General features: G+C 40.5%; 1 pseudogene across 1 annotated transcript; it reads right to left on the minus strand.

The window, feature by feature from the left end:
* Positions 1–14,625: 14,625 nt before the first annotated feature.
* Positions 14,626–16,417, minus strand: LOC308385383 (annotated as a pseudogene). Its single transcript has one exon. The product of its transcript is annotated as an uncharacterized misc_RNA (transcript).
* Positions 16,418–21,962: the final 5,545 nt, after the last annotated feature.

Genomic DNA, 21,962 nt, shown 5'->3' on the forward strand with positions numbered 1-21,962 from the left:
CTTCCCTGGCTTTTAATAGTATGTGGTTGTTTTCTGTCAAAACTTTAGATAAAATAGTTTCCTTCTTGAACTGCATTGCATTTACCTGCTTAATAAATGCGAGAGAAGTCTTGTCTGAGCACAGGGGGGTTTCTAAGAGTATTAAAAGGCTTTAACTGTAGGTGAACTGAATCACACTCAAGGATAAGATTCTTTTCACAAGCTGACACACACACACACACACACACACACACACACACACACACACACACACACACACACACACACACACACACACACACACACACACACACTTTAAGCTAGTCGGGCCTTGAAGGTAACAGCTTCCATTACTTTGCACCACATGCCCACCAAAATGCAAACTGTGTGAAGAATGAAACATTATTTAGAGAGAAGGTCAGATTTTGCATACTTCCCTACCTCTGAATACCCGACGAACCAAACATAAGGCTGAAAAGTGGTCAGACACAACCCTTTCATTTCAAATAAACACCTCCTTTTCAAGTGCACTGATGCCTTTAATGGTACCATCTAATGATTGGAGGCTGTGTAAGGTCAGGGACTGACAGGGGTTGTGAGGTGAGCAGAATCCATGTAAGGTTTCATGCATCTACCTGGCAGAAGACTATTACGGATAGAAAAAATAAGGCACCATGCTGTGGCTGATGTCCTTGATGATGTGGCGCTGGAGTGGAGGCTGCTTTGACCTGGTGGTTCCTTTGTGCTGTAATACGTAGACCCGTAGATTATTTGAATCTCTGTTTAGTGTCTCTTTAAACCTCTTTGGCATACTTTAAAGATGGTGACTGGCATCAAATCAGACCACTAAAGCAGAGCTGTATGGAGCCTCTTTGCTGCCTTTCAAATAAACAAAATTAACTGCATCACCAGCTCCCACTAGCTCTTCATCCCCCTTTCTTCCATGAAATCACTTTTCTCTCAACATAGTTCTTCTCGCTCTCTTTTCTGTTGCTTTTCTCAGTAGGGAACGTCTGTGTGTTGGGAGGGAGTAGAGCAGGTGTCTGTTTTGGAAACGGAAAGTTGCATGGAAACCCCCAGCAGACATAAAGACGAGCAGAAATGAGCGCAATAGAGGCTTGCGGTACAGTGCATCTGGGTGGCTGAAAGTGATGGATGGAAACCAGAGGCTTGGTGATGCAAGACAAGGGAGGGGTCAAGAACATTGCTGACCTCAGGGCTAAAACGACTTGGAAAACAGACCACAGAGCAATGTGAAAGCTGCAGAATGACCTGAAATTAGGGTTGTCAAAATCGAAAGCAGTAAAAAAAATTTAAAAAGAGATAAGAGTGATAATTATTCTTGCTAGAGTAGGGATTTGCTTGCAGGATTGCAAGTGTCTGTGCAGAAACAGGAGACAGGTGGACAGTTGGGGTGTTGAAGTGAGAGCTGTGCTGGATGTCCGCAGACAGGCAGACTGGGTAAACAGCAACCCACGCAGCAGTAGCTCGCAGCTGAGCTGACTTCCCCGTGACTCCTTCACTGCCAACTGAGAGAGTGGGATCATGACTTTTTACAGCAAGAGACTGTGAGCTGGGGTAACATTAGATTTGGGGAAATGTGGGATGCAGAAGGAAATGTCATGACAGCAAAGAAAAAGTGGTGATATAAACTTCTTTGTAACTGTTTTCCAGAAACTAGTGAAGTAATCAGAAAAGTGGAATCATCTAATCATCAAACCCTCCGTCACATCTGCAAAACCAGAGCAACAAAACGTGTCTTGCTCTCTGATTAGTCCAGACAAATGTCGAAGATGTTGGAGAAGATGATGACCTCCATTTGTTCCTTGTATATACAGTGAGATTACATAATAATACTGTAGACAAGGCCAAGAAAGACTACCTCAGTCAATAGAACAGCAGCTGTTTCGCTCTTTGTGCAACCGCAATTCTATCACTATTGTTGCATCACACGTTAGTCCTCCTGTCTTCTATTTCATTCTCTGATGGTTACTTTGGACACACAGTTTAGAACCAATGGGGAGAGATGTCCGGGGTTTGCTGGCGCTATCAATAACGTTCTAAAAAACCACCAACCTTTTCCAGAAAGCAGCCGGCACCACCTCTTTTAGAGCATCTGCGATATACTGTTTGCTGAGTCGACAGAGGTGGGACCTCATGATGTTGACACTACCGTTAAAATGACCCCCCGCTGGCTCGCCCTTCACAGCTTTATGATGAAACCCTGTGCCACTATTCATCCCCACATGTGCTCCTCAAATATTTAAACTTGGCCTACATAAACACTGCTGTGCAGGGGAGATGGTACCCGACGCCTTTTGGAGCCGACCTGCCGCATTATAAATCTCGGTTCAATTGGCCAGATGTGGCCAGGTCAAACACACCATCAGGTTTTTATTGTGCAAATGAATTTTCTGTGTATCATGAGGTTGCCATTTCCAGGAAAAACTACTGCTTTCAGTGGAGATCTAAGGTGATGTGGGAAATTATTTCTCAGCAGCATTTTCAGTGCAGTGTGGCGGTGTTGGAGTTAGTTGGTTTGAAGTGGTAAAACATCCATGAGTCAAATGGACACAGTATACTGCAACAGAGGTCGCTACACCTGCAGTCTGTGCCTGTGAAAAAACTCTATGAGGAGCAACACAAGGAGTCCATGAGGAGTCCATCTTTCACATAGAGAACACTTCCACTCCCATGATCCCCCCTTGGTGATAGGGTGTGACCTTACCCGAAGGGATTTAAAATGCTATATAACACCTATCATATGCCACAACAAAGAAAAGACTTGAAATTGTCCTTAGATATCAGAATCAGTGAAAGACAGTAAAGTAATGAGCATAAACTGCTGAATAAGAACTACTCTATGCCTATGGGTTCTGTGACAGGTGGCGCATAGTGTATTATTTATCCCTTCAGTTCCCTCAAAGGTGCCCTTAAATAACCCACAACTCCCACACGTGTGTGTTCGTCTTCTGTAAATAAAACGTATAACCTTGCATTACCTGGCAGCCTGTGGTTTGGATGCATGCTACAGCCAGACATGAGTCCTCAACTCTGAAAGAAGATGTGAGGTTTACACACATCTCTCAACTCTGAGGTTCTCAGTTTGGTTTTACAGCTGTGACTTAAGCAAGCCAGTGAACTAGCAACATCTCACACGAGACCATTTTTCTGCACTCTGCACTAGTTCCCCCCGTGTTTGCTTGGGTTCTCTCCGAGCACTCTGGCTTCCTCCCACAGTTCAAAGACACGCAGTACAAACTGGTGATACTAAACTGACCATAAGTGTTAATTTGGGTTCGCTCTTAGCCATGCATCGGACTGGTGACAAACATAAAACAGTAATGCAGAAACATAAATTAAAGTGGAAAGGATCATTCCAGATATTTTTACTGACTGTCAGCACACAGAAGAAATATCAGAAATATTAATGGTTTCACTTGCTGTGAAATTTTATTGAACTGTTAGTGGTCGTAACACTGACTGTAAAGATGTCAGATGCATGCAGTTGCAATGATATCATACAATAAACCTACACTTGCCCGCTCCCTTGTTCACAATGTTCAGATTAGAAGACTTTTTACACCAGATGCCCTTTTCATCTGAAACTGGGCATCTCTTATTTGTTGCACAAATGTGTGTAAACGACTACACTATGGATCCACCAGGTAATGATGTCATATGATATGAAATTATATGATTATATAAACAGTAAAATAGAGCATTGCTTGGCATATTCAAAACCTTCCAGTCTATGAGCACAACAACTTAGCATGACCACATTAACAGTTTTCTGTGCACTCAGCCATACACTGTAAATAAAAGATGGGCATGACCACTTTGGTTAGTAAAAGCACATTTACTATCCTCAAGGTGAGCGTTCAATGCCACCTTGCTGGTTTGAAATTGGACATGATGAGGGATGAGTAGCTTCAACTGAAAAACCGAGTGACACTGTAGGCCCGCCCTAAAACATTGTCTGCTTTATCATCATTGTAACAGGTACCGTAATTTCAAAAACACCAAAAAGCCCATGTTATATTCAGTTGTTTAATTTAATAGAACAAAATTATTTCACCCACCAGGAAAGTTTTTATTTTGCAATCATAGATCAGTTGAAGGAGGACCTGATGACTTCCTACTAGCAGACCATTAAAAAAAAACACGCTTCTGCTTTGCCTTTCACACACCAACAACACACACAAACATCCTTTTATGTTGCAGTCTATAAAGCAAGCACACACAAACACTAATCTGTTGCCCATTGGTCTTTGTCTGATTTCTCCTTTCTGTTTAGAATGCCATTATTAGTCATTAATTTATAATGTGATTGTAATTGTCTCCTTCTGTTATGCCAATGAGATTGTAATGAAGTTATATATTGCCCTATCAATGCGATCTCGATTAGCCTTTCCTCATATTGATAGCTGTGAATGCTACACGAAAGGCAACGAGAAAAATCCAAGTGAAATCAGCTGAGCTGGAGCGCTCTGATGGCAGCTTGTCCTCTCTGAACTTGTAAAGGCAATGACTGAGCACAATAATGCAATCTGACTGTTGTTGCAAAAACTCTTCTCCTGAGGGGAATTTCCTTTGACAAAGTGAAGATTTGAAAACAAATCCTCTTTGAGGGGGATGAAGGGGGCGGGTGGGATGTTTTTTGTGGGCATCTGATTCTCACTGGGACAGAAGCCTTTGGGATTTGGGGTTATATTTGATCTTGCAACCTTTGAACTGGTGGTATAGTTCTTTAAATGTCCACTTATCTTCACACAGACGTTCCATTTGTGTCCCAAATTCCACATCTCTGTTACAAACCAACATGCTATTTTCAAGATGGCTGCCAGGAAAGGAGCCTTACCGGGAGTGCGCTGAGACTTGAGCAAGCTTCAAGCTCAAATCAAATCAAATCAAATCAAATCACTTTTTATTGGCACATCACATGTGCAGGCACACTGGCACAGCACATGCGAGTGAAATTCTTGTGTGCGAGCCCCACAAGCAACAGAGATGTGCAAACACAACAACACAAACGAGCAAAATACAAGAATGGCCAACCTGAAACTAATAAATATATGTACAATATATAATAGTGTATGCATTTCTGGATGTGTATACTAAATATTTTCCTACGTGTGTGTGTGTGTGTGTGTGTGTGTGTGTGTGTGTGTGTGTGTGTGTGTTACTATTTAATTTTTACAAATTAAATAGTAAAAAAATAAAATAAAATAATAATAATAATAATAATAAAATATATAAAATATACAGAGTTGAATATGTGCAAAACATACTGACTCTGTGGATTATCTCTGAGAAGTGAGCAGGATAACAGGTGAAACTATATATGGTATTCTAAGCAGGCACTGGAAAAGCAGATTATGCATTGGCAGGATTTTTGCGGCCTCTTTGCCAAGCACAATACTCGACATAATGAGAAACACTTGTTTCAGCATGAACAATCCACCAAGCCGCACAGCATTCGAAAGGAACCGAGCGAGCTCGTGTTTTACTGTGTGTCATTAACACTGATTATTTTCGGTGGCCTTGGCTCGCAGCCGCAGAGTTATCCCAATGTGACAACTCCTATAAAAATATATGGCTTTATAAATGCCCTCGAGGTGTAGATTGCAAGTGGCACACAGGAGGTAGTCTATACGGTAGAGCATTTTTGAGGAGGAAACAAAACATTTCAAAGGAAATGAAGAGAAAGGGCTGCAACACAAACCATATTCATAACTGCTTCACAGGAAACTGGCTTTTCTTTTTATTGCTGTCTTACGATGAATACTTTGTCTTGTGGAGCCCATCTAACACAAGATACTGTTACTGAAAGAACAAATGAATAAACAATGTGTTTCTGTGTGACCAAATGTTGTCCAAGCGAAACAAATGAAACATTTTAAAAAAGCCATAATAAAATGACAGCTTCTTCTTTCTAATCACAAAACCCTCCGCATTTTGAATATGAAAAAGAGGAGAAATAGCTAAAGGACAGTCAGTCTATCAGGGGGTTTCTGTGATGCCAAAGGTTAATGCTCTTCTTTCCATCTCTTATGAAACAGTACTGTAACTACACCACTGGGATTTTAAAGTGAATGCATCTGTTGGGTAGGGATGAGGAAAACTGCATGGCAATAATCCTTCAACCAGAAACAAAGAGACCCATACACAAACCTCCCGTGTCTGTTTATTTGAAGCCCATTTCAATTCTGTTGTTTAAAAAAAAAAAGCAAAACTGAAAACAAAATGAGCTTTAAAATTTTCTTATTTGGCTGTGTATCTCAGCAGTGCGATACAAAGAGAAGAATTAAATGGCAGAGGGTTTTATTGACACGGCTGTATTCATGGAGGATTGGAGAGGTCTGTTTTCTCTGACTAGCCTGAACCCACTAACACTAGCCAAGTGGAGAGCCATTTTTTCCCCCCATTGCTCCAAGTTCCCAATTGTCAAGCTACACTTTGGGGAATGAAGGACTTATATCGTGGCTCAAAGAGTTGGCAGTTTGTCTTGTAACCAGAAGGTTGCCGGTTCGAGCCCCAGCTCGGACAGTCTTGGTCGTTGTGTCCTTGGGCAAGACACTTCACCTACTGCCTACTGGTGATGGCCAGAGGGGCCGATGGCGCGATATAGCAGCCTCGCTTCTGTCAGTCTGCCCCAGGGCAGCTGTGGCTAAAACTGTAGCTTGCCTCCACCAGTGTGTGAATGAATAGTGGAATTGTAAAGCGCTTTGAGGGCCCTAAAAAGCGCTATATAAATGCAATCCATTATTATTATATTTTGAAGCTCCTGCACCTCCTTTGGTTTATGGGCAAGAAATAAATGAGACATGTTTCTTTATCTGCCACAAAACACAAGCGTTAGCAAGAACTCACAGCACTGCCCAGCTGTAGTTAGCAATAGTAATTGTTAGTTATAGCCTCTGGAAGAAGGACAAAGTACATGGTGGTTTGGTCTGGATTGCATTATGATGACTTCAGTTTTAACCACAGAATCTGACCCATAGCCTGACATGTACGATCAACCACTGCAGTCACTGCACAAAGCGTGCATCTTTGAAAGGTCAAGTTAACATGGTCATGTTTTCATTTCTAATAACTGAAAAACTCTTTTTACACTTTAATGACTCCAAAATGCAAAATGCTTTTGAATTATTCTTATTAGTCTCATTTCATCAAGGCCTACATTTTTGGCAGGTAGTTTGGCATCAACCTCTTCTAAATCCGGTTGTTATTGGTTTAGGCTAGTATTTAGAATAGAATAGAATAGAATAGAATAGAATAGCTTTTTTTTGTCATTGTTACAAAAACACTGAAAGGCAGTTCAGCATCTCCCCATGTGTGTACACAATAGCGTAAGTATTTACACAATAACACAGACAAATTTACATTTACACAAGAAAGATATGTACAAGTTATACATACACCTGCATACATACAGATACAACCATACATACAGACACGCACATACATACATATATGTATATATGCATACATACGTACACACACATTTCCACATACACGCTTACATATATATATATATATGCATGTATATATATGTCAGATGGCTTGACTAAAGAGACTAAAGAGAAGACAGACTATCCACCTTGTACTCAGTTCAAACGCCTGCTTCTCTGATGGTACGGAGGTGTGTTAGTACCTGTGGTATTGATACCATCAATCCTGAAAGGTACACACAAGTTTTAGAGCAACATCCAGACATATTCTTTTTTAGTTAAGGCCTTGCATTTTTCAGTAAGACAATGCCAAACTGCACTTTGCATCTATTACAACAGCTTTAAACCTGTAATTTTGCTATACTTGAATGACAGAACATTGCTTGTCCAGAAGTCAGTAAACATGATCCTGTCCCAACTTTTTGGGAGTTTTTTTTTTTTTAAGATGGTTTATTTCTGAAATCGAGCATTTGCTATGTTTTCTATGTTTCATTGTAAATTGAATATATTTTTTAAAAACTGTCTACAAATGACTCTACTTTTTAAAAATGTATTTATTTACATTTTTATTTACACTTTATCCAGCGCTGAAGTTTGGAATTGGGGTTGTGTTTGAAATTGCATGGCACAGGGATATCTACCTTTTACAGTTATACTTTGTATTTTTACACTCTTATCTGCCACACGGATGTTTCCGATACTCAAAACTGTTGAGCCGGTGAGGTGAGGGCCACAACTGGAAAATGTGCCACACACTGATACAATATAGTCATTTTGAGATATAAGTTCTAGTCATGCCAATCTGATGCTGAATTCAGCTGTTTAGTTCAGGCAACAAATTATCTTTAAAAAAATGGTGTTCAGAGCAACACGAGTAAAATGAATTAGTCACGTTTTCTTGTGTTTTCTTGTGTTTTCTTGTTTTATTACCATGGCATTCAAGATGCGAAGTGGAACTGCATCGTGGGCTTCATGCTTTTGGAGGGTTGGTGTGAAGACTCCATTTCTGGATGGCAGTTCTGTACTAACAAACATTTGCACTGATATGGAGGTCTACTCACACCAACAAACTGTAAATGCTTAGTTTCGTTCCTTTGAGTGCAACCTCTCTGAAGATGATGCCATCTGAGTGATTCCCTGCTGTTTGTTGTGTTGAGTATGAATTATTATACGTCCTGGATGACATGGATTGATCATCACTCCTGACCACTCATGCCCACTCATGCCCTCTCTCCTCAAAGTTTATCATAATAACTCCTAACAAACAGCCTTTTCCATTCTTTGCAAGTCAAATGTTACACTTAGGTAATAGTGTATTATCTTTAAAGTTGGAAGTATTACATTTAAATGTACTCTTAACTGACTTCAGTTAAAAGCTGTGTTAAAACTAGACATAGTGAAGCTGGATGGTGATAATCTATTGGTTCATTACAAATGCTTCCAAGGACTTATTTGAAAGGAGCCTTGTCATACTGATTATAGACCTTTAAAACTTACTCACTAGCTGCATTGTTAGCTCTACCTGTTGAGCTGCTCTCAGTGCATTTAGACACATAGACATGAGCAAGACAACCTGCTGAAGCTCAAACTGAGCATCAGAATGGTGCGGAAAGGTAACTGCTTCAAGATCTGACATATTGTGGGCTACAATGGCAGAAGACTACATGGATGTCCCACTCCTGATGAGTAAGAACAGGAAACTGAAGCTCAGACACGGAGTCACCAAAGTGGACAATAAAAGATTGAAAGAACATTGACTGATCTGATAAATCTTGATTTTTGCTGCCAAGTTTTCTTAAGTACCATGAAAGCATAGATTTGTCCTGCCTTTTATCAATGCTTCAGGCTGCTTTATTGTGTAATGGTGGGGGAAATATTTTCAGGGAACACTTTGTCCATCCCTTATTGACCACAGTGTGTCCATCTTCTGATGGCTGCTTCCAGCAGGATAACACACCGTGGTATAAAATACAAATGATCTCAAACTGATTTCTCGAACATAACATTGAGTTCACTGTACTCAAATGGCCTCCATAGTCAACAGATCATAATCCAGTAGGGCACTTTCGGGATGTGGTGGAACTGTGTGGTGCTATCTTATAAATATGAACCAAAATATCAGAGGAATGTTTCCAGCACCTTGTTCAATCTGTGCCATGAAGAGTTTATGCAGTTCTGAAGGTGAAAGGGGGTCCAACTTGGTACTAGCAAAGGTGTACATAATGAAATGTTCAGCAGTTGTATATGATAGGTTATAGGTTATGTGTTTAGCTTTCTTCCTTTACACTTAACGCATGCCTCAGACTACCTCAGACAGAGTACTCAGAGTATTTCAGAATAAAAAGTATATAACAGAGAGCAGAGGCAGACAGACATGGGAGGAACAAAGAAGCTGGAACTATCCACTATAAAACCCTCACCCACACCTCTGACTTTTAAGTTCACTTATGCAGACATATTCAGCTAGAGAGTTTGACCACTGCTTGTCCCTGCCCTGCTCTTCTCTGTCAATCCAAAAGCAATTCAGACTAGGCTCAGCCAAGCAGAGCCCCACATTACCACAGGTCATGCGTTCTGCAGCTCACCTAATAGACAGCCACACCAAGCTGACCACACTGACCAGAAGTTCAGGCTGTGGCCACAGAAATGAAAAGGGGCTTTAGGCAAATCAAAATAAATTCCATCATCACATGCATGAGTTGAAACTCAAATGCGCCACATAAACAAAGGAAAACTCCTACACAGCTGGAGAGTATTTTTGTCTAAGAGGGAATCTGCAACCTATTGAGGAAAATAAGGCTGAACTTCCAAAGTGTAAAATGAAGGTAGGAAGGGACAGTATATCAGGGAATTACAATTGTGGTTAGTGCTATCTGGTGTATTTTACTCAGTTATATTGGCTTATGGTGAACGGATTACTGCTGTACAATAGTCCATATATCAAACGATCACTATGGCATTACTGAGAGTTGAAAAACTCTCTAAAGTCTTTCATCTTTAATAAAATGATCAGCATTCTGCTCTACCAGGTGTAACAATTGAGTTTAACATCCAGACATCCATGAAAACGGAATTTATGACATTTAACGGAGTTAGAAGTTAGCAGAAAGTTAGCTCGCTAGCTTCTATCTAAATACAATATAGCATGTCCTGACTGCGGGGTTTTGGAAACAAATTAAAACGTACAGCTCTGTTATCACTTCCAAAATAAATGAAGACAGAAAACTAAACAGCAGTGACGTTTGTAGGGTTACTGAAGTTTGGCTAGCTGGTATATAATGATGTGCTACGTGACCGCTAGCGACACAGCTATGTTAGCATAATATAAACAAGCTAACTTTTTTCCACTCGATAAAAGTTAACGTGAGTGTTCTCGGTGGTCAGGAACAAATGTAATCGCATGGCAGGATGCTGTAAAAGGACCAAACTTCAGCCAGGAGAACAACTGAGATAATCCATCCACAATACGAGGTTAGTCATTCAGTGTGTGTCTGACAAGGTGATTAGCAACACAGGGGCACCACAGGGGACTGTCCTCTCCCCCTTCCTCTTCACCCTCTACACCACAGACTTCAGCCACTGCACAGAGACCTGCCATCTTCAGAAGTTTTCTGATGACTCTGCGGTGGTTGGATGCATCAGCAGGGATGATGAGACAGAGTACCGGGCTGTGGTCGACTCCTTTGTCACGTGGTGTGAGCAGAATCATCTGCAGCTCAACGTGGCAAAGACCAAGGAACTGATCGTGGACTTCAGGAAGACCAGGAAACACTTGACCCCTGTTTCAATCCAGGGGGTCAGTGTTGACATTGTGGAGGACTATAAATACCTTGGAGTACACATTGACAATAAACTGGACTGGGCTAAAAACACCACAGCACTTTACAGGAAGGGCCAGAGTCGTCTCTATTTTTTGAGGCGACTGAGGTCCTTCAACATCTGCCAGAAAATGCTGAGGATTTTCTATGAGTCTGTGGTGGCCAGTGCGATCCTCTATGCTGTTGCATGCTGGGGGAGCAGGCTGAGGGTCGCAGATGCCAACAGACTTAATAAACTGATCCGTAAGGCCAGCAATGTTGTGGGGATGGAGCTGGACTCCCTCAAGGTGGTGTCGGAGAGGCGGATGCTGTCCAAGATAAAGACAATGTTGGATAACACCTCCCACCCACTCCATGACATGTTGGTCAGTCACAGGAGCTCGTTCAGTGAGAGACTGAGATTACCGAAAAGCACCACTGAACGACACAGGAAATCATTCCTGCCTGTGGCCATCTCCCTGTACAACGCATCCACTTAACACACTGTTTGCTGCTACAACTACACATGTTTCTTTTCCAAATATTTATTTATAAGTGACTTATGTATGTATGTATGTATATATATGTATATATTGTACTATTCTTAGTTAGCGTATTGTCTGTCTTGTCTTAATGTTGGTTTAAAATGGAGCACTGTAACAAAAAATAATTTCCCCCAGGGATCAATAAAGTATTCTGATTCTGATTCTGATTCTGATTCATATACTGCTGCATGGGCTGGGCTGTAGTTACATCCTAAGGTTTTAAAAACTGAGCTTAAATAAATGATTAGCAGTAATAAAAGCTGAGGGAGGTCAACAGTGATCACTGACTGTTTTAGGAGCTTTTTGAGATTAAATAGAAGAAAATACAAAACATTAAACAGGTTAACAACACAAAAGCCATATTAAACGCAGACTACTTTAGGCCCGGAAGTAGGATTCGTCATGTCATCACTTAACGACCAGATTAATAAGGTCACAGGGACTACACTGTGTAAAGAGCCTGCCACATTAAGTATAATGGTTTTTAATAAAAATGTTTCTGCCTCAAGGCTTCATGTTGAAAGAAAGCCTCTCTATTTAACCAAATCCAAATAATTATCTGAGCAACTTTGCTGCTGGATGCCTCCAAACTCCATAAATATGCAATAAACTGGTTTGGACTGTAAACAGAATCATGCTTTCCATCTAAAGTATTTTGGTTTGTACACTAAAAAGACTTCTGTAAGGGCTGCTGAACTGCTCCAAATGATGACTAATTTGGCAAAGTGTCTGCAAAGCCTCAGTAGGATTGTGATTTCAGAAATATCCCCAGTTGTTCTGGGAATATTTTCTGTTTTTTGTTTGTTCCACTTTTGTCTTTTGTTACCGGTCACCAGTGCCAGAATGTTAGACTCCAGTGAAAAGTCTATGAATCTGTGCCATGATGAACGAAAGCAGTTCTGAATGCAAAGGGGGGCCCAATCCTGTACTAGTAGGGTGTACCTAATAAAGTGTCCATTGAGTGTAAAGATGGTCTTTCAATTAAGAAAACAGTTGAAAGCCTTTAATGTTTTATTTCCTAGAGCATCCAAATGTTTTAGCGACTTTAGACCTCTATCTTTCCATGTTAACTTGAGCTACAATCCTCTATATTCACAATCAAAGTATGAGACAGTCAATCTAAAGAATCTGGAGCTTTCAAATGGACCTCAAAGATTTTCCCAGGAATACCTCAAATAACAACCCTACCTCAGACTTTGAATACTTCGTTTTAAGAGATGATGATACAGTGGAAAGTTTCTGTCTCTGTGATTATCTTCCTAAGACTCTAAATGTTGGGTTTGCTTTTAATTGTTCACAAGTCTGATGTTGATTACTTGGTAGTAAAGCTCCAAAAAACATTTCATTATCACCTTTTCTACTCTCTGCTCTGTGACTACAGAGTCTTGAAATGAAACATGCAATGTTATTAAATCTTCCCGCTTGGTGAGTAGTTGGCATCCTACATGCAAACTGCAGATGACTATGGCAATCTCATTGCAACCAAAGCAATCACAATTATGTTTTTGGTGCAGCAGACCCTGATTTCACCTGGCAACCACCACAAACCAGTGGCTTTACCCCCAAAGTTGCCAGGGGTGTGCAGCGCTGTGGTCCATTGATCACCTCTCCGGTTTGAGCCTGTCCAAAGACATGCTTGTCAATTGGTGATTCTAAAGTGCCTGTTGGTGTGATGGAAGTATTTAAAAAAGTGACGGCAGGGTGTGGAGACGGGAGCTGAGCCGAGGAAGCCTTCATGCATCAAATACCAAGAGTGTCAGGGGAACACCGGGGAGGACAACAACAAAACTGAAACAGGGAGCTAAGAACTTAATCACAAAAACCCGACTTCACTACCGTATGTTTTCAATGTTTTTGTCACTTTTTACAGAATCAAAGTCAAAGTAATGTCAGTACTTCCAAGCTTTAAACCCTGCATGGTCGTACTCTCTCCTGCACTCCATATTATCCTTTGTTGATCTACACACGTCTGTTGCTGCCACGGACGTCGCATGCTCGTACGTCATTGTCATGAGACACTCTTGTGAAGAAAATGACGAGGATTAGTAACGCAGTAATGTAGCCTGCTTACGGGAAAGTAACAGTAATCTAATTACCTTTTTTGCAATAGTAATCCCTTACTTTACTCGTTACTTGAAAAAAGTAATCAGACTATGCGGTGTTGCCCATCTCTGGTCCAAATACAGAAAGTATCATAGAAAGATTTAAGGTATCGTGCCACATTTGACCTCTGACCTCTTGTTCATGGTTAATAAATTAAGAGTCAAAGGGAAAGACAAATTTGAAACTTTGTTACTTACTACCGTTGTTTGGAATAGATAGGAATATAGGGAATTCCATATTTTTATTTAAAGACAGGACTCACATGTTTTCATTTCTAGTCTTTAAAACCTGTCTCTACCCATCTAGTATTAATTCCTTTTGAGATACAAGTATGTATATTATGCACACACACAAACACACATGCTGCTATTACCCATTTCTTGTTTTTATACCTAAGATGAATTATTGTTGAATGAAGACATTTTTCAAACACATGTAAAATGTGGCCAATTGTGTTTATTGGGTAAAGGAAAAGGTAGAAGGGGGAAAAGGGGGGATAGAAAGAAGGAAAGAGAGAGGAGAGAAAACCCCAACAATCCCCTCTGAGCAAGCACCAGGCGACAGTGGATAGGAAAAACTCCTTTTAAAGTGAAAGAAACCTAAAGGAGAAACCTATGGCAGAACCAGGCTCAGGAGGGGGCAGTCAACTGCCGGGACTGGTCGGGGGGTGAGGGTGAAAAAAGAAAAAGGAGGGAGGGGAAGGGGGAAAATGAAGATGGAATAGAGGTGGAGGAAGACGAGCTTACATCAGGTGAGAAGCAGCAGTGTCCCTCCTCCAGAACCAGTGGAAACGTTTTCTCTTCTTTTTTAGATATTCTTCCACCAGCACTTTTTTCTCAATGATGAGGGTTTTCAGCTCATCCATTGTTTCTGTGTTTTCTTTCTCAAGTTTGTTGCATCTTTTCACCATGTCTTCTAATTGTTCTTGTTTTTCTTTAAGATGGTCTTTCAGTTCTTTAACTGTTGCCTCCTCTATTTGCTTTGCCTTGTGCACATCTGTGTGCATGTCTTCCAGCTGCTGGTTTCTCTTCTGGATATCTTGAAGTCTACACTGCAGGTCTTTATGTGTTTTCTGTTGTTCTTGCTTTTGTGCCTGGATTTCAGTGTTTTTGTGCTTCAAGGTCTTAGAAAGTTCTTCAAGTTCTGTATTTTTTCTCAGCATTTCATTGATGCTACTCTGCATCGCTGAGCATTGATTTGCCAGTTTTTTCTTTTCTCCTTCCAGTACAGTTGTTTTGTACTTTGTTTCATTATACAGTTCTTGGAGTTCTTCATTTTTCCTCTGAAGAATAAGTTTTTCTTCTTCCAGTTGTATTTTCTGTTGGTCTTTTTCTTGAAGCAGCTGGTTATTTCCGTGCACTTTTTTATCGAGCCTGATTTGGAGCAATCTGTGTTTTTCCTCCATCTCGTCAACATTGGAGCCCATTTGTTTCAGTTTAATTTCCATTTGCTTCTTGTTTTGAAGCAACTGTTGATTTTTGTGCAGAGTTTTGTCATGTTTCACCTGCAGAGCTTTGTGTTTTTCCTCCATGGCTTGGAGTTTGCTCTGCAGGTCGCTCTGCCCTACGGGCTCTTGTTTCTTGTCTTGGAGGATCTCCTTATTTCTCTCCAGAGCTTCATCAAGCATAACTTGGAAGCCTTCATTTTGTTTCTCGATGTCCCTCAGCTTGCAATCCATTTCTTCCTGATGTATTTTCTGTTGGTCTTTCTCGTGAAGCATCTCTTTATTTTTGAGCAGTGCTTCCTCAAGAGTCATTTGCAGCATTTTCAGTTCTTCCTCCAAGACTTCAAGCTTGGAGTCCGTTTCTTTCTCGAGCATTTCTTGTTGCTCTCTCTCTTGAATGAACTCTTTATTTCTGTGCACTGTTTTCTCGAGCCTGATTTGGAGCAATCTGTGTTTTTCCTCCATCTCGTCAACATTGGAGTCCATTTGTTTCTTTTCCATTTCCATTTGCTTCTTGTCTTGAAGCAACTGTTGATTTTTGTGCAGAGTTGCTGCATGTTTCACCTGCAGCGCTTTGTATTTTTCCTCCATGGCTTGGAGTTTGTGCTGCATGTCTCTCTGCTGTGTGGACTGTTGTTTCTCTTCTTGGTGGATTTCTTTCAGTTTTTCCAGAGCTTCGCCAAGCTTCTCTTGGAGCTCCTGATTCTTCTTGAGCATGTTTTCCTGTTTTATGCTCTCTTTTTTCTCCTTTTGGAGCAGGTCTTTAATTTTTTCCAGAGCTCCATCAAGCTTTTCTTGGAGCTCCTGATTCTTCTCGTCTTGGAGAGCCCATTGTTTCTCCTCAATAATACCCTGTTTTTCTTGAAGCTGGTAGGATAATTCTTCTAATTCAGCGCTCTTTCTCTCATTTTCTTCCGTCAGGATCTTAATCTTCTCTCTGTTCATGAGATTTTCATTCTCCATTTCTTCCAGTCGCTTTTCCTCTAACTCTACCTGTTCATCCCAAGGAAGAGAGCTGATATAAGGGTCTAGGGACTCATACCATGGAATAGAGCTGGGGTCAACTTCTTGTCTTTCTTGCTGTTTCTGAGACATGTTGGAGTCTGTATACCGTGAGTACGGAAAGGATCCAAATGTTTGAAAATGCTTTACTGGTGAACGTTTGAATGCTGCTAACACAAGTGCTGCAAATAACGGACTAAAAGTTGAACATCCTCACCCCTACTTAAGACTTCATGAGGATCAAAGCTTCAAAGGATCAATGCTTTAGAAGCCTGTGACATCAGAATTCCATAAGCCAATGAGGTTGTCACATGACATTTTTGAATGAGGTCATATTTTTGTATGAATTGTTTTATAAATAACATCAACATTCCGTGAGCCAATGAGGTTCTTACATGACTTTTGAATGAGGATAATTTTTTTACTTGGAAAATTACCAATAAAGTTTCAATCCCTGTTATTTTTGTAAAAAAAAAAAAAGAAGTATTATTGCAATAACATACAAAGTGAGTAAAGAAAGTAAGTAAAAGTACAGTTTTATTTATACAGCACCTTTCAAGACAAATTCATTTTGTTTGTGTTGTATTGGTAACTCGTTGAAGTGTTACTGGGTATCATAACCAGACAGTTTGCACATACAGTGAGTGAAAGCATTGGGTGGACTGAATCAGGGTGTAGAGGATGATGATTTGTGCTGAAAAATAGAAAGTCCAGGTTTTTTCTTTTCAGAAAAAGCAACTGCATTGAGTTAGAGAAGCTACAGTTGGTCTCTGTGTGAGACTCACAAAAAGAAAGAAGTATAAAATGCATAACAGGTGCATGTACAGCCAAATATGGGCATGTGCACACTTTTTTAAATCCCTGCTCTGCTGGATGGAGTTCTGCCAACAATCCCCACAGGCCTATTTAACAATCTCCCTCCCTCAAACTTCATATCATATGCTCCTACATGTGGGCGTGTGTTTGCGTGTGCGAGTGTGTGTGTGTGCGTCACTGTGTGAACTCTGAATTGGGTGCATTTTACGGTCTTTCTGCCAGGCTACGTCATTTCTCTAATGGCTCCGTGCTTTCACATTGGCAGCGTTACGTTACATGAATCATTATTTACAAAGATATGGGCAAAGGACCAGTCATGAACACACTTGGGTTCGGTAAAAGCACATTAACTAGTAATTGTGTGGCTGTTGTAGCATTAATACAAAGAAACAGCATCAGTTTTCTCCTGCATGACATCATTTTTGTTTAGTTTTCTGAAGTCAGCCCTGAAACCAGTGCTGAACAACAATGAGAGAATTTTTAGCATTTGATTTTTCTATAATGCCAACTAACATTTCTTTGCTATTTACCAGTACTTGGAGGTAAACATTTATGCTCTAAATGCTGCAGATAGGTCTACCTGGTTGAAAGGGAAAGCAGAAAAGAAGGGAATGTTGTTTTGGGGGTCTTAATAGTATGTCCTTTGAGTGTGTTTTACGTCACTACCACCCACGGCTTTTCCTCCACATATGGTGAGGTTCCAGGAATCTGTTTCCTCAGCCTGTTCTTGATGACATGGGTCACATCACTGACACTGCACATGCTGAGGAGAGATGGACCAACAGCTCAAGGCTTAGAACACTTGGAGGGTGACTGTTGGCTTTAGTGTTGGATTATGTCCTAATCTTCAATAAAAAAGAAGTAAAAAGGCTTAAAGATCAATGCACATGAACTTTCAAAGCTAAGAGCTTTTACTCTGGTTTTAGTGGTGGTTTTAGCGCATTATATTTAATGCCTGTAAAAAAAACTGATGTTTTCTGGCAACGTGGCAGAATCATCAAAAGCAAATAGGCTTAGTCACTCTTATTTTTTATTTTATTTTTTTGCTTTGAGCTTAAAGATTGCTTCCTTTCATATACTGGGTATGAGAGCTAACAGCACTTCACACAAGGAAAAGGTAACACAAGCAACAAAATCTGCCTCCCAGTACACAAATCAAACATTATGTCTCATTTGCATAACCTGTAAAATATCAACATATAAAGCAACAGTTAATGATGGAATAAAGGAATAAAAAACACGTTATCTGTGCACTTCTTGTGTGTCATTTCTGTTATGGTCTTCGATTTTGACACAGGGTTTTTGTGTTTTTGTTCTCCTTTTTAATAATCGTCTTCACTTTGATTCTTTGGTTGCTTATTGTGTTTTCAGCCTTGTTTCTTTTGTGACAGTTACTGTTGTGTTTGTGGTATTCCTAGCCTTCCCTGAATTTCCAATATAAAGTTAATTCTCTGTCTCAATGTTAGTGAGTCCCTGTTTCATGACTTTCCTGTATTATTTTGATAGTCATGGGTCTGTAGTTTACTTAGGGGCGATCGTGGCTCAAGAGTTGGGAGTTCGCCTTGTAATCGGAAGGTTGCAGGTTCGAGCCCCGGCTTGGACAGTCTCGGTCGTTGTGTCCTTGGGCAAGACACTTCACCCGTTGCCTACTGGTGGTGGTCAGAGGGCCCGGTGGCGCCAGTGTCCGGCAGCCTCGCCTCTGTCAGTGCGCCCCAGGGTGGCTGTGGCTACAATGTAGCTTGCCATCACCAGTGTGTGAATGTGTGTGTGAATGGGTGGATGACTGGATATGTAAAGCGCTTTGGGGTCCTTAGGGACTAGTAAAGCGCTATATAAAATACAGGCCATTTACCATTTACTTCATTGTGTCCAGTTTCAAGGTGTCTCCACTTTACCCTCATCACCCTTAGTTGCTTAGTAGCTTTTTCCTTGCTAGAGTTTCCAATTACCCTAGAGGCAAGAGAGAGGTATCTTCTCTCAGCTCTTGATTACAAAGCAAATAAAACAATTTCTCTAAATGTCGAGGTGGTCTTGAATCTTTTAGGCAATAATGTCACAGTAGCTGTCTGATGTCATTTTGGCTTTTCCCCCCCATGACAGGTAGACAAACACAAGAGATGTAAGAAGACAAGCAGTATAAATGACTTAAATTTCATTGGCTAGATGCCTGTTTTTTTCCTTCACTATACTCTCTGTAAAAAATACCGCAAATCCCAGAATGAGGGACACTATCAAAATAAAACTCGACCCTTTCTGAAGGGTGGAAATCCCCAATTTAGTGGGCTTTAAATCAAATCCACACTAACACTTTGTTAGCCAGAATCTGCCTCATTCCCATATTATAGCAATATCTGCGATGCTGAAAAAAGTCTGGATAGGTGGCATATGCAAAGTAAAGATATCTTCATTAAATAATCCATTTCACACCCGGTGGTTCTTGGTGTAAAGGCTGTCTCTGCATCCAGCTGCAGAGGATTTGAGGCAAATCTGAAGCTCAAAGCCTTCCAGTTAAAACAGAATGAAGCAGCCTGTGGATTCCCACTTAGATGCCACTTGGATGCAGCTGAATGCTAAATTGAAATATTTATGTACACTTGGCCTCTATTTACATACTGTGGTATTTGCACTTTCCAGACTTTTGACCACATTTGAAGGATCAGCTAATCCCAGAAGTAGGTGTTCTTGCAGATAGCAACTGCAGATTTTCTCATTTGAAAAATCCTTTAAGACTGATACAGTATAAGAATACAAAACTTAACTACTGACACTGATGTCTCAATACTAGCAATAAAATAACTAGTATTGGTTTTATCCACACAACTTGATGATCCGCTGATATGTGAATGTGGATATTGATATTTGAACCAAGCTGCAGCTCATTTTAAACTTTATACCAGATAATTATTAGTATGCAGCCGCTGCTATCATGAATTCTGGAAACTTAATCAGTCGCTCATATTCCACTGCTTGTTCATGCAAACGTCTAATCAATCAGTCAGCATTAGGTTTGTAGAAATGGTCACAATGACCAGCTGAAGTTCAAACCGAGCGTCAGAATGGGAATAAAGGGGATTTAAGTGCCTGACTTTCTGAGTATTCCAGAAACTGGGATTTTCCCACACAACCATTTTTACAGAAAATGGTCTGACAAAGAGAAAATATCAACTGGGCTGCAGTTCTCTGGGCAAAAATGCCCTATTGATGCCAGGCAGTTCAGAGGTCAGAGGAGAAGAGTCAAACTGTGCCAAGCTGCTAGGAAGACAGCACTAACTCAAATAGCCGATCATTCCAACCATTGTTTGAAGCAGAGCATCTCTGAATGCACATTATTTCTGACCATGAAACAGTGAGTGGAAGATCACATTGAGTGCACCTCCTGTTAGCTAAGAGCTGGAAACGGTAGTTATAATTCACAGGTGCTCACATTGACTGGTCTGATGAGCAGTGTTGGTCAAGTTACTTGAAAAAAGTAATCAGTAACTAATTACTGATTACTTCCCCTAAAAGTAATCCCGTTACTTTACTGATTACTTATTTTCAAAAGTAATTAATTACTTAGTTACTTTTTAAAAACACGATTTACAACCTGAAATAGGTGATAAAGCGATAGATCTTTCAGCCCAATTCTACTTTTTCTGCATAATCCATCATACAAAATGTAAACAAATGGAAAAGTCTCTTTTTTTTTACTTTCATAGTTTTATTAATTTTAATTTTTTAACTTTATGCATCAAGCAAAAATCTAATTATATGCAACATTCTCTGACTGGAAGAAATTTGTTTAATATTTAAACCTATTTTCTGCAAATTCCAGCACATAAAATATATATATATATGTTTTTTTGTGTTTACACTCAGTCTTTCAAATAGATGCAAGTAAAACACAGCAGAAAATAAATAAAGTCAAAGACTAGCGGTCCTTAGGCGGAGGTTTACCCTGGTGCAGGTGTGCCGCAGCGGTCAGTGGAAGGATACGGCAGTTTCTCTTTGAATTTCCCATTACGTGGTAGCGCACTTGGAGCTTGCTTGGAAGTTTAGGGGTTTTTTTCGCTGTAAAAAGATGTTTTCTTCCCACGCACAATGCTAATGGACGTTAATGTTTTTGTCACTTTTTATGGAATCAAACTCAAAGTAAGGTCAGTACTTCCACGCTTTAAACGCTGCACGCTCATACTCTCTCCCTTACTCGATATATGATCCACTGTTGATCTGCACACAGCTGTTGTCCCGACCGTCGCACTTGCTTACGTCACTGTCATGAGACATTCTCGCAAAAAAATCACGGTTTTAGTAACGCAGTAACGCAGCGTTCCTACGGGAAAGTAAAGCTAGTAACGCAGTAACGCGTTACTGCCCATCTCTGCTGATGAGTCTCAATTTCTGTCACATGTTAGGGTCAGAATTTGGCATAAATAACATAAAAGCATCCATCCTGCCTTGTATCAGCTGTTAGAGCTTGTGTTGGGGTGATGATGTGGATGATATTTTCCTGGCTCACTTTGGGCTCCTTGTAACCAGCTGAGCACAGCCTGCCTGAGTATCATTGCAGAACCATGTCCATCACTTTATGAACACAGTGTACCCATCTTCTGATGAGTGCTTCCAGCAACTGTGTGATGCTATCGTGTCAATATGGACCAACTATCAATGAGGAATGTTTCCAGCCCCTTGCTGAATCAATGCTGTGAAGAATTGAGGCAGTTCTGAAGGCAAAAAGGCATCCGATCTGATATTAGCAAGGTGTACCTAACAACGTGGCTGGTGAGTGTATTTTAGTTGGGCCATTTTAGCATTTAGTGCATGCTTTGCTTCACACCACATC

Source organism: Rhamphochromis sp. 'chilingali' (genome assembly GCF_963969265.1).
Source record: "Rhamphochromis sp. 'chilingali' genome assembly, chromosome: 18".
Lineage (NCBI taxonomy): Eukaryota > Metazoa > Chordata > Actinopteri > Cichliformes > Cichlidae > Rhamphochromis > Rhamphochromis sp. 'chilingali'.